Source organism: Panthera uncia, chromosome B1, assembly GCF_023721935.1.
Source record: "Panthera uncia isolate 11264 chromosome B1, Puncia_PCG_1.0, whole genome shotgun sequence".
In the NCBI taxonomy this organism is placed as follows: domain Eukaryota; kingdom Metazoa; phylum Chordata; class Mammalia; order Carnivora; family Felidae; genus Panthera; species Panthera uncia.
Window position 1 is genome coordinate 182,002,000 of NC_064811.1, and position 14,908 is coordinate 182,016,907.

Consider the following 14,908-nt stretch of genomic DNA (forward strand, 5'->3'; position numbering starts at 1 on the left):
AGAAAGAGAGACAGAGACAGAGAGAGAATTCTTCATGAGGAGGTAACCATCGAAGGTGCAAGCCTCCCCAGGGGTGAATGTACCTGGAAGAAATGGCCACGAAATGTTGAAATTTCCTGGCTGTAGGTATTAGTGTCAAATAAGTAAATTTCAAGATTCTTTACTGAAAATCATAAATTACTTTTACACACTAATATAGTGACTCAAAAATACCATATGATACGGATTTCAAGGAATTGGCTGGCTGACACTTTCTGCAGGGGACAACTATATTTAAATGCATACCTTATTTTTAAATGTGATGTTTGCTTGGAGTTTTATTTGAAATTGCATACCTAAAGAATATTTTGAAAATTCATTTTAGGAGGCCGTATTGTAGTTGTGATTCAATTTCAAATTAACCATACCCAAATTCCTTGCCAGAGATATTCATTTTACTCTTTTTAATACGTATGAATGCAATCGAGTTCCAGCTTGCCAAATTTCTCATCTTTCAGTGAAAAAGCAGCAGATCTAGAGTCTGGCAGCATCCAAGAGGTTGTTTTGTTGTTGTTTTGTTTTATCTTTTTTTTATTCCCCCTGTGAAATTCTGAGAAGACTTGATGACATTATTGGTCCAAAAATAATTGCGAATGTTGTGGCCAGCAAATTGAAGCCAGATATACAGTAGCTTTATTTTCTAGCTTTACTTTCTTCTCACAAGCAACTAAAGGTCACTGACAAAAAAAAAAAAGAGAGAGAGAGAGAGAGCACTGAATAATGCTTTTTTTGCCGGAGTCCAGCTCCAGCAGTTCCAAGGGTTCCTGAAGGATGAACGGCGTCAGTGAAAAAGTGAAAAAAAAATAAAAATAAAACAAAAATAAAAATGGACACAGACAACAGCAGTGTGTTGAACTGGCCGCTTTATTGTGGCAAATGTGGCATTATATTTGTGAGCAGTTTCCTTGTAGCGTACGTCATCTATGTTTTCTGGCATTTCCTAAAATGTCCCTATGTGTAATCACCCTTTAAGGAATAACATGGTTGTTTTCTCATAACGCTTCCTCCTGCCCTTTGCTTATTGATTAATTTCTTACATTATTTTCATTATGTATCTACGTTTATCTATAATCTATAGAACATTTGCTTTGCTGTTTTCATGAAAGGTCATCTATCTCTCAACACCTCAAGTGGAACAGTTACAGGGACATGACCTCTTAGTTGTTTCCCTGCACCATTTGTGGCTTGAGGAACAAAAGTGATAGCCTCAGTCTGAGGTGCCAGGAGGGGGCCAAGAGGGCCTTAGGAACCACGCCTTATACCTTGTCAGAGAGACAATGCACCTAGGAACTAATGAACCATTCTGTACTTTAACTGACTAGGTTCAGTCATCATCTAGAATGCCTCCTGGGGGCCAAGCGGGCCTAGGGGTTGGAGTAAATTGTGCCCATAGATACACTCCTTTGTTGCCAGAGTGGGGCTTTCAAATCCATTTGTTCCTTCCTTGGCTGAGAAATCCATGAAGCTATCCTTCCTTTAGGTAGAGGAGTCTTTATATGGGGTGCAAGGGCTAAATGTAGGGCCGCACAATTTCCTCGCGGAACCTTATTTCTTTCCCCAATAGTTCTTTTTCCAGGGGGCCTGTCGTGGGCAATTCCCCAACAGACAATTCCCCAGGTACTTTTCTTAAGGCCAAATTACATAAAAGCAGGAGTACAAGAAGCTTCACTGTCGCGCCGCCCTGCGGTCCCGATCCGTCCACCGCCCGGGCCCTGCCATCAGGCTGGTTGGATAGCTCGGCTTCCGGCACTTTTAACTCAAGTGATTCAGTGTTTTAGGCTGTGAAATACACTGGTATTTCAGCAGTGGTCTGGGAGGGCATCTTGGACAAGAACAGTGTATTCCGTGTACTCAGCAAGCAATTTTGAACCACTCTGCAGCGAATACCATGCTAGGAACAGCCGTAAACCTGCAGAAGCCGGAGGTCCTGTGGCAATTTATAATACGCAAATCCTCTATTACACCAGCATATGTTCACTTGGCAGATGGGCGGCGAAAGCTGTCCTCAGCTTCTGTTATCACAGGGACACGGCTGTCTACTAACTCACTGATGGAAACATGAAGCCATAAACCAGATAAAGACGGTGGGTTGTTGAGGAGATGGGCATAGCAGGGTGCCAGCCTGACCACGGCAGCGTCCCAGACTGAGATGACGCCGACAGCTGCGTGTTGGGCTCCGCCACAGATGTCACACGGGTCATTTTGAGCAGGTCCATCCTGGCATTTCTGAGCTGCCCTTCCCACCAAACAGTAGAACACAGTCGCCCCCAAAGTGGTTCTGGAAGCCTGCTAATTCCCTGGCAGTGGAATGATGCTGAGGGAAATCGATTCTGCTTGGCTCTGGGTGCCCTGTGAGGGAAGACCCCGCAGTGTGGGCAGCTGATGGGAGGTTTGAAACCCAAGAGAATCTGCAGCAGTGCTCGTGTGAGAAAGCGGAAGCGTCCGCAACGACAGAAAAGGACACGTGAGGGAGAGACACAAGGCACAGCCTCGGGAATGTGCCTGGGCTTCTGGGCCACAGAAGGGCAGACAGGTAACCCTGGAGGGCAGAAATCAGAGGAAAGATTTTGTGGCAATTTCAGCCTGTTTCCTCAGTTCTGGAGTTTGATGGTCAGCAGATTCTTTCCCCCCATTAAACTTCATGTCATTCCTACCTATCACCAAAGTCTCTCTCCCACTCTTTCTCCCTTTTCAATAAAGAAATTTAAACTTGTTTCAACTCAGTATTTGTCCCATGATTGCTGTCTGCCTGACAACGTGCAAGGGAGCATGCAAATGCAAAGTAAGAGTGACATGCTTCCTCCCTTAGGGACCTGAGTAATTTTGGAATGACATGATCCATGAAATGTTTGGAGAAAGATATAACACAGGATATAATCAAGTGTCACAGAATGTATTAGAGGAAATGAATGTCACCGGCAGGTCAGGAAAGGTGAAGATCGAATCTGGGACCAGGTACGAGAGAGATGGTGGGACAGGAAATGCACCATGAAGGAGGAAGAGCGTCGGGACAGAAACGAAATAGCAATACTTTGAGTAGGTGTGCGTTTTCATTGAGGAGATGGGACACTGGAATGCCCTGTGTGCTCCTCTGGTCCAGGAAAGCAGATTCTGCCCCTGCAAATCTGGTTGCTATGAATGAGAGTTGTGATGCAATATGAATGAGACTTGCTGTTTATAGATCTGGCCACTGAAGAGTCCACTGGTGACAAAAAAAATATCTCTGTTGCATAATATGGAATCATCTGTCTTCTAGGTGAAAAAGCTGAGAGGCAGATTTTGTAAAGAAGTGCATTCTGTTTACTTTCCTCCCAATTTTAGGTACCAGTATCAGTGAGGAGTCAGGTGTTCTCCCTGAAATCCTGAATTAAATGCTTCTTGGAATACTGGAAACCCCAGGAAAAGATCGGTTAGGGAGAACTTAGCCCAAACCTGGCAATAAAATAAGTGCAATGTGACAAAAATCATTTTAATTATAACCTCTTGTTTAAGTAGATGGAAGATGGGTATAAAACAAATATGACATGTCCCCTGACTTAATTGCACGTGACTGTATGTACTGTGTCCTCTGGTTGGCACAGGGGAAACCTATGCACCCCAGGATGAGCAAAATAGTCACCTTACCTAGCTCTAGTTCACAAAATCAATGAGGCCTTCAGTTATCATTCCTGTAAATTATTGACTCTACAAAGAAAATGGCCGTGTCCTTGATTTTTGCAACAGTGATTATATTATGACACTTGGCAGGTATGATAATCATTTGAGAACTGTTTGCACCATGAATAAACTAGGTATTGCCTGAGTGGCCTGGCAGGGTGTTTGTTTGTTTGTTTGTCTGTTTACCTTTTGACTGGTTTCCCATTCACACATAGAGAGCTGAAATGGGTGTAGTTTCAACCTTACAACAATCAAAAAATGATAAACAGCAAGTTCATAACTTGTCTGAGCCCACCTCCAGGAAGCTGAGCAAGACAACCAACCGGTCCCAAATCTAAGAAGAGAAAGGTACCCTCAAGAAGAGAGGAAATGCCTTGCCTGCTTTACCAGGGCAAGATGCAGCCAGTGAGAAGAGCTCAGACCAGGGGATGGAAAATAGGTAGAAACTCTGTGTACCCTGCCCATCTAGGGTAAAGACCCTGGGAGCCCAAGTAGAGAGGAAGTTCACATCTTCTTGCAGAATTTTTCTATGTAAATTTTACTGGGCACTCATAGAAATATAGGGGAAATCCCAAGAAAGTCTCCCTTGTATGGAACTGGGGGAGGGAAATGGTAACCATGGCAGGAGAAGTAAGGAATTTCACCAAGATCCTTCTTCCCGATCTCCCTTATGGGAGATGATCTTTGAAAAAAATTATCAAGGACAAAGCCTTAATCTGTGTGTGGGTGGAGGATGGGAGTGGGGGAAGGACAGGATACGTGAGGAACGGTGAACTGAGGATGCCACATCTCTGGGACCAAGAGTATGGTGCCTGCCTAAGACTGAGGCTTATTGAGAACAACAGAGAAAACACCCCTACACACACACACACTCTCTCTCTCTCTCTCTCTCACAGACACACACACACACACACACACACACACACACGTTGCCAGGTTAGCAAGTTTCTAGTAACATGTAATTTACTTGCAATAGGTAAGAGACAGACTCTCTCTGGGACATAGCTCCCAGGGAAGACCAGAAGCAAAAAAAGAGAAGACATTTGAAAAAAGGCCTCTGGCAAACTCCCATCCTAAATGTATTTCTAGAGGATTAAGCCTGTGGTGTCCTGAGAGTAACATTAGCCTAACAAGCTGCAAACCCAGCTCACCTCCTAATTAGATTAACTCAACTCTCCACACAGCGGGTTACCAGAAGAAAAGTCATGCCCATTTCCAAGAGTTACAAAAAATATGTACCTCAGTGTCTATAGTCTGAAAAGAGTTGTCTGGCGGGGCTCCTGGGTGACTCAGTGGGTTAAGCGTCCAACTTCGGCTCAGGTCATGATCTCACAGTTCGTGAGTTCAAGCCCTGCGTCGGGCTCTGAGCTGACAGCTCAGAGCCTGGAGCATGCTTCAGATTCTGTGTCTCCCTCTCTCTCTGCCCCTCCCCAACTGACATCCTGTCTCTCTCTCTCTCTCTCTCTCTCTCTCTCTCTCTCTCTCAAAAATAAATAAATATTGAAAAAAAAAAAAAAAAAAGAGTTGTCTGGCTTTCAACAGCAAAAATTAGGAAGCACACCAAAAGGTGAGACAATCCAAAGCAGAGTCAGATATGCCCCAAGTCTTGGAACATCTCACAGGGAAGTTACTAACCATGATTAATAGTGAGGGGCTCTCATGGGAAAAGTAGGCAGTATGCAAAATCAGATGGTAATTTTAGTGGAGAAAAAAATTTAAGAAAAAAAAAACAAATGGAAATACTAGAAATAAAACCATGTAACAGAAAATGAAGATTTCCTGCGAGAATATTGTTAGTAGACCCTATATGACTGAAGCAAATATTAGTGAGCTTGACAAGTCTATGGAAATTATCCAAACTTCAAGAGCATGCGAGAGCGGTGGGGACATACCAAACAGCCTAACATATATGCAACTGAACACACAGGAGGAGGGAGAACAGGGCAAGAAGAAATATTGGAAGAACTGAGTATCTGCTGAATTTTTTTACTTGGCGAGTCAGTCCTTCTAAAGGGTGAATCTCCTTAAAAACTTCTCTCCACAAAGTCTAATTTATTTCTTAAATGCTCCTGTCTCAGCATATTCCTTTGACAAGTGACAAATCACTTTCAGACTAAAGCACAGATCTAGTTTTGTGTGAGCTACTCATCTCTCTCCATACCGAACTTTTGATGGTGTTTGGCCAAGAACTCTAGTCCTGAAAGATAGTCTATGAGTGAGAAAATTATCAAGGACAGTAAATTTTAAAAATGCAGATTACAGTCTCTGTCTTTGGTTGATCACAAATCAGATTATGAAATGCCATCAGAGGCTTTACAGCAAAGAAAAGTACCTAATCCTTTTGATCGAGTATTTTCTAAATCTGTTTATTTTCTAAATCTGTTTGACCATATACTGCTTCTTTCCACATAATATTTATTAAAATTGCGTAAAACTAATATTATAATTAGTCAGTTTGTGGTAATCATAAACAAGAGTTTAATGCTATTTTCCCTTCTTTTCTCTATTTTTTTCGGATTTTTTTTTTCAGGTCTCTAAGGCCTTGTATGAACTGGGCTTTCCTATTTCTCAAACTGAATCTTCTACTGTTCTCCATTAACTCACTATATTTTAATTCTGTTGCCCTTAATCATTCATTCTAGATTCACTTCTTCCTTAAGGCCTTTGCATTTTCTGTTCTTTCTGCCCCAAATGCTTTTCTGTTAGGTATTTGTACGCCTTTCTCTTTCATTCAGATCTCTGGCAAACTTCACCCATTTTGACAAATCCTTATTAGCAACCTGTTCTAAATTACCATCTCCCTCCATCATCCTTTATCCCTTTATTCTGCATTATTGCATCATTGCATTGATTACTACCTAACATTACACTTTGCATTCTTTGTTTCTCATCTGACTCCTGTTGACAAATGTAGATTCCTTAAGACCAAGGACCTTGTCATCTATCTTAATCAATATCCTCAGTGCCTAGAATGATAACTGATATCATTCTAGAATGACAGGGACTAATAAAAATATTTCAAAGAGTGAGAGAGTAATGGATTGGTCTCTATCAGGTTGCATTCTTCTTTGATCCATACTTAATTGGCTTAGCCAACCTATCCATAACAGAAGTGATACACTAATTGGAAAATATTCTCTCTCTTGATCTTACTTATTTAAAAAATCAGTCATTATAGTATAAAGGCTTTCTGATGTCGACAACTATAATTCTATTGCTCTAGTTTTCTTCTTCTTAATTGATCTTGTGCCAATTTATGCAATGTGGGGGCATCTGATAATGTACTGTGCTAGCATCTCACACAAGAGATATTATGGGCCTGATTTGAATAATACTGTGTAGCTTCCCCTAACTTAAAGGGACAAAAAAGTTATTATTTTGCTCTGGGAGATTATCTACTATTTTAAAAAAAAAATGATTTCTGGGGGTGCCTGGGTGGCTCAGTCGGTTAAGTGTCTGACTTCAGCTCAGGTCATGATTTCGTGGTTCACGCCTTTGAACCCCATGTTGGGCTCTGTGCTGACAGTTCAGAGGCCCGGAGCCTGCTTCAGATTCTGTGTGTCTTTCTCTGACCCTCCCCCACTCCCTCCCTCTCTCTCTCTCTCCCTCAGAAATACATAAGCATTAAAAAAAATTAAAAATTAAAAAAATGATTTCTGGTCATGCATTTCAAATTCATGCACTGAGCAGTTGAGTTAAATTTAGTCTGGTACCTTGCAACAAAATTCAAACTAACCATAGCGTTGCTATTGATTTCTATTGTTTTATAACTACTACATGTACAAGTTGACCCTGTCAGGTAAGTGTGGTGATAGACATTAAAACACCAGAGAGCTTGAAAACACACACACACACACACACACACACACACACACACACAAATACACAAGCTTTAATTCCAGGGATTTTAATTAGTGTGCAGGTAGACTTAAGTGTGGACCTTTTAAAGCTCCATCTGTTGGTTCTAAAGGGTAGGCAATGTTGTGGACCAGTGGTCTAGTTTAGGGAAATGTTAGGACTATGTATAAGCAAGTGAAATTGGGGAAGATATGGGTCAGGACAGACTACAACTCAGAAGACAAGTTGAAATGAAGAGACGAAGGTTTCAGGAAAGACCAGGCAATCGAACAGTTGTCTACGTGGACCATACTGGCACAATAGTCCATCATAGAACACTTGCAGTCATAATAGTCTAAGACTCTGACAAACTGGCACAGGGCTGACTGTGGGCTTCTAAGCTTCAAGCCCTGAACACACTTACTTTGCATCTCTGATTGCTAAAATGTCCCATACCTCATTACCACCTTAGTTTCTATGAAGATGTTGGCATCCTCCTCCTGCTTTGAAAGGCTTTCTGTGGCTTTTGACATGGAGTTTCCCAAAATGTTCATGACTTCAGGAACCCTATAGACACCCCCAGGGGTGCTTCATCTTGTATCCCTGCTTGTACTTTAGGTTCCTCCATCTCTCCAGTTGGGGTACAAGAGGGATTCAGACTCAAGTTCCTGGAATCTGGGTCTGTTCTAATCTCAGCCCTAAACTGTCTTGACTGTAACGAATTAATTTTAAGCTACCAGTAGAAAACCATCATGCATTTCAAATCTACGAACTTTTTTTGCTCTTGTTTTATTTTAAATCTCATTTAACTATAGTAGCAGCTGTGTTCCCTCTTGCTCCTGTACATGCTCTCTCTCTCTCTCGCTCTCTCTCTCTCTCCTTTACTCTCTATGTATATAAAACCCTATATGTGAATTTTATGTAAGGAATATATTGCCTTGGAAAGTAATCTCAAAAACAACAACAAAAAAGGAAGAACATTAAAGTGTATATGGCAGAATAAAGTATTAGAAGCTCTATATCAATCCTCATACCAGATAAAATGAACACATAATGGGGATTTGTGGTATAATAGAAATACATCTAATCTTAATCCCCAGGTCCTGGGACAACGCTTCAAAAACTCTTGGAATTTTCTAATAATAGGAGTTTCTTTGTTAGGTTAATGAGGTCATTTATGGTTTACGCGCGAGGGTGCCTATCTGTCTTCAGGAGTGAGGCTGATCATTAGAAGGATCAGCCATGTGATTAGAGAGTTGGAACTTTAGGTCAGCATGACCTCTAGGGAAGGAAGGGGATAGCTGGAGACGGAGTTCAAGCCCCTGACCAATAGTTTAATAATTATGTCTAGGTAGTGAAATCCCAATACAAACTTTAGAGGAAGCTTCAGATGAGCTTCCTGGTTTGTGGACCTATCAGTGAACTGGGGCAGTGGTCCCAACATCACCATTATAAAGTATTAAAATATTTCTTTCCAAAAATAAAGACCGTATTTGAATATAATAGTGATTGAATCTAAAGTTCTTGGCCATGAATGGAAGACTAAATGTTTGTGCAAATACTTGTATTTACAGGCAAATTTTCTATTGGAATGCTAGTTTCTGACACCAATTTTTTATACTGAATGGGTGTCTTGAAATAGAATTTAATTCATTTGTTTATTCTTTCTCGATTCAAGAGTAAACTAATTTGTTGCCTAAATTTAAGGAAATAGCAGAACTAAATTCTTTGAATTTTTATGACTTATTTATCTTTTCTAACACTTGAGACCATTGAAACACTATTTGTTTTAAATGTTTTGAAGTTTTTATGTTTTCTCTTTTAACTAGTCAAAAAGAATGAATTTTGCAATCAGATTTTTCACTTTTATTGTCAAGTTTTAGTGTAACATTTGATAATAGATTATTCTGTACTGTTCTTTTTTAAAAAAAAATTTTAATGTTTATTCATTTCTGAGAGACAGACAGAGCATGAACAGGGGAGGGACAGAGAGAAAGGGAAACACAAAATCAGAACCAGGCTCTAGGCTCTGAGCTGTCACCACAAAGCCCAACGCAGGGCTCGAACCTGCAAACTGAGAGATCATGACCTGAGCCGAACTTGGATGCTTAACCGACTGAGCCACCCAGGCACCCCTCTGTACTGTTCTTTAATATAAAATATATAAAATAATGGAAAATTTGAAGTATTGAATACATTGAGGATGAGCCTTCATTCTCCTATTTATTATCTTCCTCTTAAATATTCTTTTTACCCTGGTTCCTGCACAGAAGTTTGACATAGATGGAAAAATAAGGCAAAGTCAGAGGTTTAAAAAGATAGGTTTTGACTCTGGGAATGAGAAGGCAAAATTAACAATAACCATTTCAAATGAAATGATTATCAGCTAGATATTTTTTAAAAAGCAAGAAAACAGCCCATTTCAAAATTAAGCACACATAAAAACTTAAGATAATGAAGAAAAAACATATACATATATGTATATATTTGTATGCCAGAGTGCATGTGTGTGTGTGTGTATGAGAGAGACAGAGGAGTAAATGAAAACATTTGTCAATGAATTTGAGCTAATGATTAGAAATATTTTGAAATAGTCTCTTTTCCAAATTACAGAATTTTTTTTGAAATAATGAGAGGCAACACACACTGTAGTTTTGAAGGGTGAATTTTGAGGGGCACCTGTGTGGCTCAGTTGGTTAAGCATCTGACTTCAGCTCAGGTCATGATCTCATGGTTCGTGGGTTCAAGCCCTACATCAGGCTCTGTGTGGACATCTCAGAGCCTGGAGCCTGCTTCAGATTCTGGGCTTCCCTGTCTCTCTGCCTCACCCCCACTCGTTCTCTCTCTCTCTCTCTCTCTCTCTCTCAAAAATAAATAAACACAAAAATTAAAGTGTGAATTTTGAAATCAAACATTTTGAGCATCTCAGCTCTTATAAATCTGGGCAAGTTACATTTCCCAGTTAACCCATCTGTAAAAAATGGATATATTTTAGTAACTGGGTGAAGATTTCTGGTAATGTAAAACACCTAGTTCATTGGCACCTGTAAATGATAACTAATTTGGCTTGAATGCCTTCAGACCTCAAAGTTTGTGCATATAAAGGAGGATGTGAAAGAAATATTTAGGAAAGGAAACTAGATTTTTACAAAGGTTGCTATGGACTATCTATTGAATAGCATGTATTCCCAAGCATGAAAACAAAGGATGGAGCTTGTTTAAAATGACTTTTTAGCCGTTCATCTCTTTTCCCTGAACTCTGAGCCTCTCTGAGCCTACACCACATAGGCCATGCTTTTCCAGGATAACACAACCAGATGTTAAAAATGCGCTCTGGTACATAATCACCATGAATAAGAGGAAGTTCTTTTCTACTTCTGATTTTGCAGGGGAAATCTTGTCAAAATGAAGCAGGGAAGTAGGAGGAAAACTCCACTGTCTAATCCACCATTTCTTTGTACATTTCAATCCATGCAATTAAAAAACACTTGAAACCATTTAATTGGGTCTGTAGTAGAAGCATGAAATAGTCTCTACCTCTTTCTGGGGTTCCAATAGGTTATCATCTGTTTGCCATTGAATGGAGTCTCAGGGATTTGGGGCTTCTGAAGTAGATATATCATGCTGAGTTGCATTTGAATGCTAGAAACAGTACCTTCTGATTTCCCTAAACTGTCCAACAGTATAACAAAGTCATTGAAAATATCTTTAAAGATAGTCACTACTCACTCATTTCAGGGCAAATGTATGAAGGAGTATAAAGTATAAAGATGCTACTCATTTATTTATTAAAATAATTATTTCTTGAAATTATTTTTCAAGACAATCAAAATGTTTGGCTGTTATTCATAAAGTCATTTTTTATTGTAGTCTGACTCTTTGTAGAACACCTCAAAATTAAAGTATTTGATAAGTTTTTCCCAGTCCTAGAAAGAGTGTTAGTGTAGAAAAGCTTATGTGATTTAGTTTTCATGGCATTTGCCAAATTAAGTGAATCTAAATGTAAAAGTCAGTTAATATTAACTATTCTAAGAAGCAAGTTGAACAAATCTGAGTTTAGACCTCCTCTTAATTATTTCACAGTTTATCCTCTTGGCTGTGTTCGACTAGAAACCCAGTAAGCTTTGGCAGCACAAAAAGTAAATCCCCTGCCCTTGACTCAAAACTTCTTAAACTATGCTAACAATACAATCGGGGTTTGTGGACAGTCTTCCCGGAAGTATAAAGTTTATCTTCTAGGCTGGGATTAACAACATGGCACCTGCACTTAACTTTCTGAAGGTTCGTAGTCATTTTCTGTCTCTAGTGAATGGAAGGTGCTTTCACTTTGCAAAGCAACAGCCTGAAAAATGCTGGTAATCCAAGTTCACCGTGTAGTTTAACTTTCAAAGGGTGTAAGAGCTTTTGATGACAATTTTATTTAACTTCATTTTCCCTAAGAAGTATGTTTGTTTTAAAAATCTGAGCTGGGTCTTCTGATTTCCCTATCTATCTATCTATCTATCTGACACCATAGTCTGCGTTTGCATGAGTCCAGTAAAAATCCTCTATTTTGAAATTGGAACTAATTGAAATTCCTCTGGATTTTTGCCTTTAACTAAGACAGATCTGAGGTCTGGCTGGATGGCAGAATATACTGGAAGTGTTGAGCTAAAACTGACAAAAATATCTTGCTGTAACTGTTACACACCTGACCACCTCACTTCTGGTTTCTTTTTTTTTTTTTCAATATACAATTTTCTGACTTTGTGTAAACATATTACTCACAATAAAGTGCAAAGACATAAATCATGAGTACAAAATGAGGCAGGAGAGGCCAGGAGTACATTAATCACTTGTGGGGCACTGTGATCTAGCAAAAAGTGCTTGAGGATTGATTATATCTTGGCTCTGTTGTGTATCAGCCCAAGGCTGTAGGCCAGAGACTTGAATGCTTCTCTGGTCTCTTCTGCCAACCTGTGGATAAGAATACCAAACTCCCTGAGATTAAATGTGATTATAACAACGTTAGCTGTGAAGTATTAAGATGTTATTGTTTGACTAGGCATTGTTTTAAATCTTTTTTTTAATGTTTCTTTATTTTTGAAAGAGAGGGACAGAGTTGTGAACCGAGAGCCAGAGCAGAGAGAGCCAGAGACACAGAATCTGAAGCATGCTCTGTGCTGTCAGCCCAGAGCCTAACGCAGGGGCTCGAACTCACAAACCCTGAGATCATGAGTCAGATGCTTAACTGACTGAGCCACCGGGCGCCCTGGCACTGTTTTAACCTTTACATCAATTAAATTTCACAACATCCATGTGAGGTGGGTACTATTATTACCCTCAATCTATAGATAGGGCATTTGAGGCACACAGACCTTAAGACACCACACCAGTGCCTCTCCACAAATAAGGAACATACTGGAAACTCCACTTCTGGAGGAGTTTCCTTATCTCACCAGGTTTCACCCAGAAAACCAGAAATGATAAGATAGAAGCCCAGGCCAGGCCCACTGCCTCCACCACGGTTCATCACGTGATGATAAGAACACTTTTGAATGAAAGTGTCCATACTGTTTCCAGTTTCTGGTTCTGAGTAATATTGGACTGTGCCTCAAACCCAAGCCCAAACTGACACCCGAAACACAGAAACTTCTTCAAAGAAATTATACATGGTTTTAAAGAAGCAAAAATTGTGAAAAAGCACAAAAACTACAAAAATGTATTGTTGAAAGGAGTAAAAGTGGTGAAAAGGTACAAAAATTCCAAAAATGCATTGTTTCTTGCATGTGAAAGATGCAGTACAATAGTTAAACATCATCGTAAATGTAGAAGCTTTCTGTCAGCATTGAAGGTCAACACTGCCGGTCCTGCAAGGAAACTCAGCCTGAACGCATCAGAGAAGAGACTGCAAGTTCTTCAAACCTAAATCATGATATGCCTGGTTCCAAAGGTAAGAACTCAGCACTAACGTTCAGAATGCCTATAACTGGATACAACACCCACTTCAAAGAATGTGAGAAAAACAAACAAATGCTTCCCTCAACTAAAAATGTAGCTTAGTTAGAGTGAATCTCAAAAGAATCCAAAGGTATGTTTCAGACACATTTGATCTTCTCTGTAAAGGATAGGCTATGAAAATAAGAAACGTGTAATGTAATTTCTAAAACTAAAGCTAGGGAAAACAGTTTTTAGGGGCGCCTGGGTGGCTCAGTCGGTTGAGTGTCCGACTTTGGCTCAGGTCATGATCTCACAACTCATGAGTTCGAGCCCCACATCAGGCTCTGTGCTGACAGCTTAAAGCCTGGAGCCTGCTTCAGATTCTGTGTCTTCCTCTTTCCCTGCCCCGCCCCCACTCGTGCTCTGTCTCTCTCTGTCTCTGAAAAATAAACATTAAAAAAAAAAGAAAAACAGTTTTTTAAAAAACTTCTCTTTATTCTTTCAACACATGGAAACTTGATCTAAAAGCAAACTTCCCTTGGCACCTTTCAGTGTTTACAGAGAACGAATAACTAAAAACTGCCTACCTCACAGGGTGCTTGTGAGGATCAAAACTATATGAGATCATTGTAAGCAGTAAAGATATATGTGAACATTGAAAAACAAAACCAAAAACTTAGGCAGTCTATCAGCGTCTCACTCCTGGCCATGGCTAAGGTTGCCTCTCAAAAATGTACATAAATGCACCTGCACCAAAATCAACATGAAATGCTTGTTTTCTTTCTTGTCTTACTCCAGAATGCTTATGTTTGTTGCCATAATTAGTGCTGGGACCTTGGAGAATTGATGGAGGGTCACTGTGGTTCCCGCTGTGCTGAATGCAGCTCAATTCTCACTCACTCACCTTTCTATCTAAGGGGTCTCTCTGCGGCCCTGGTATAAAGAGTCATGCAAGAAAGGAATTTGATCAACTACTTCCCATTAAATTGCTAAATGAGACCACTTTTAGGAAAATTTACATTTTAAGATGACAGAGGAATAGGAAAATGGTAGACCTAAGGGAAATAATTATGAATGCAATTTCAATGTCCCCTTGAATTCTTTGGGAGGAAATGAAGAGCTTCTAAACACAAGCCTCTTAACTAATCATCCATCCACCAGAGGAGAGCCACGAGATAGCTGGGTAAGGTATGTGAGTGGACCATCTCATCAACTGTGTGGTCATTGGGTCTTCAGGCCATTGTATTTACTTTCTCAACTGAAGAAACAATTTGGTCCTATATGGAAAATGAAGTAAAACACAGGCACAGACCTATATAATTTTTTCAATGACATGTTGTTTTTCTCCTCCGTAATACAAATTTCTCAAGTCACAAGTAGTAGGAGACACTTCCTTCTCTGAAACCTTGACAGTTTTGAAGGCTATGATCCTTTTTATGAAGACCAGAAGCCTGAG

General features: G+C 39.9%; 1 pseudogene; it reads left to right on the forward strand.

The window, feature by feature from the left end:
• The first annotated feature begins 2,421 nt into the window (after positions 1 to 2,421).
• On the forward strand, positions 2,422 to 13,624 carry LOC125922509 (UPF0711 protein C18orf21 homolog; annotated as a pseudogene).
• Positions 13,625 to 14,908: the final 1,284 nt, after the last annotated feature.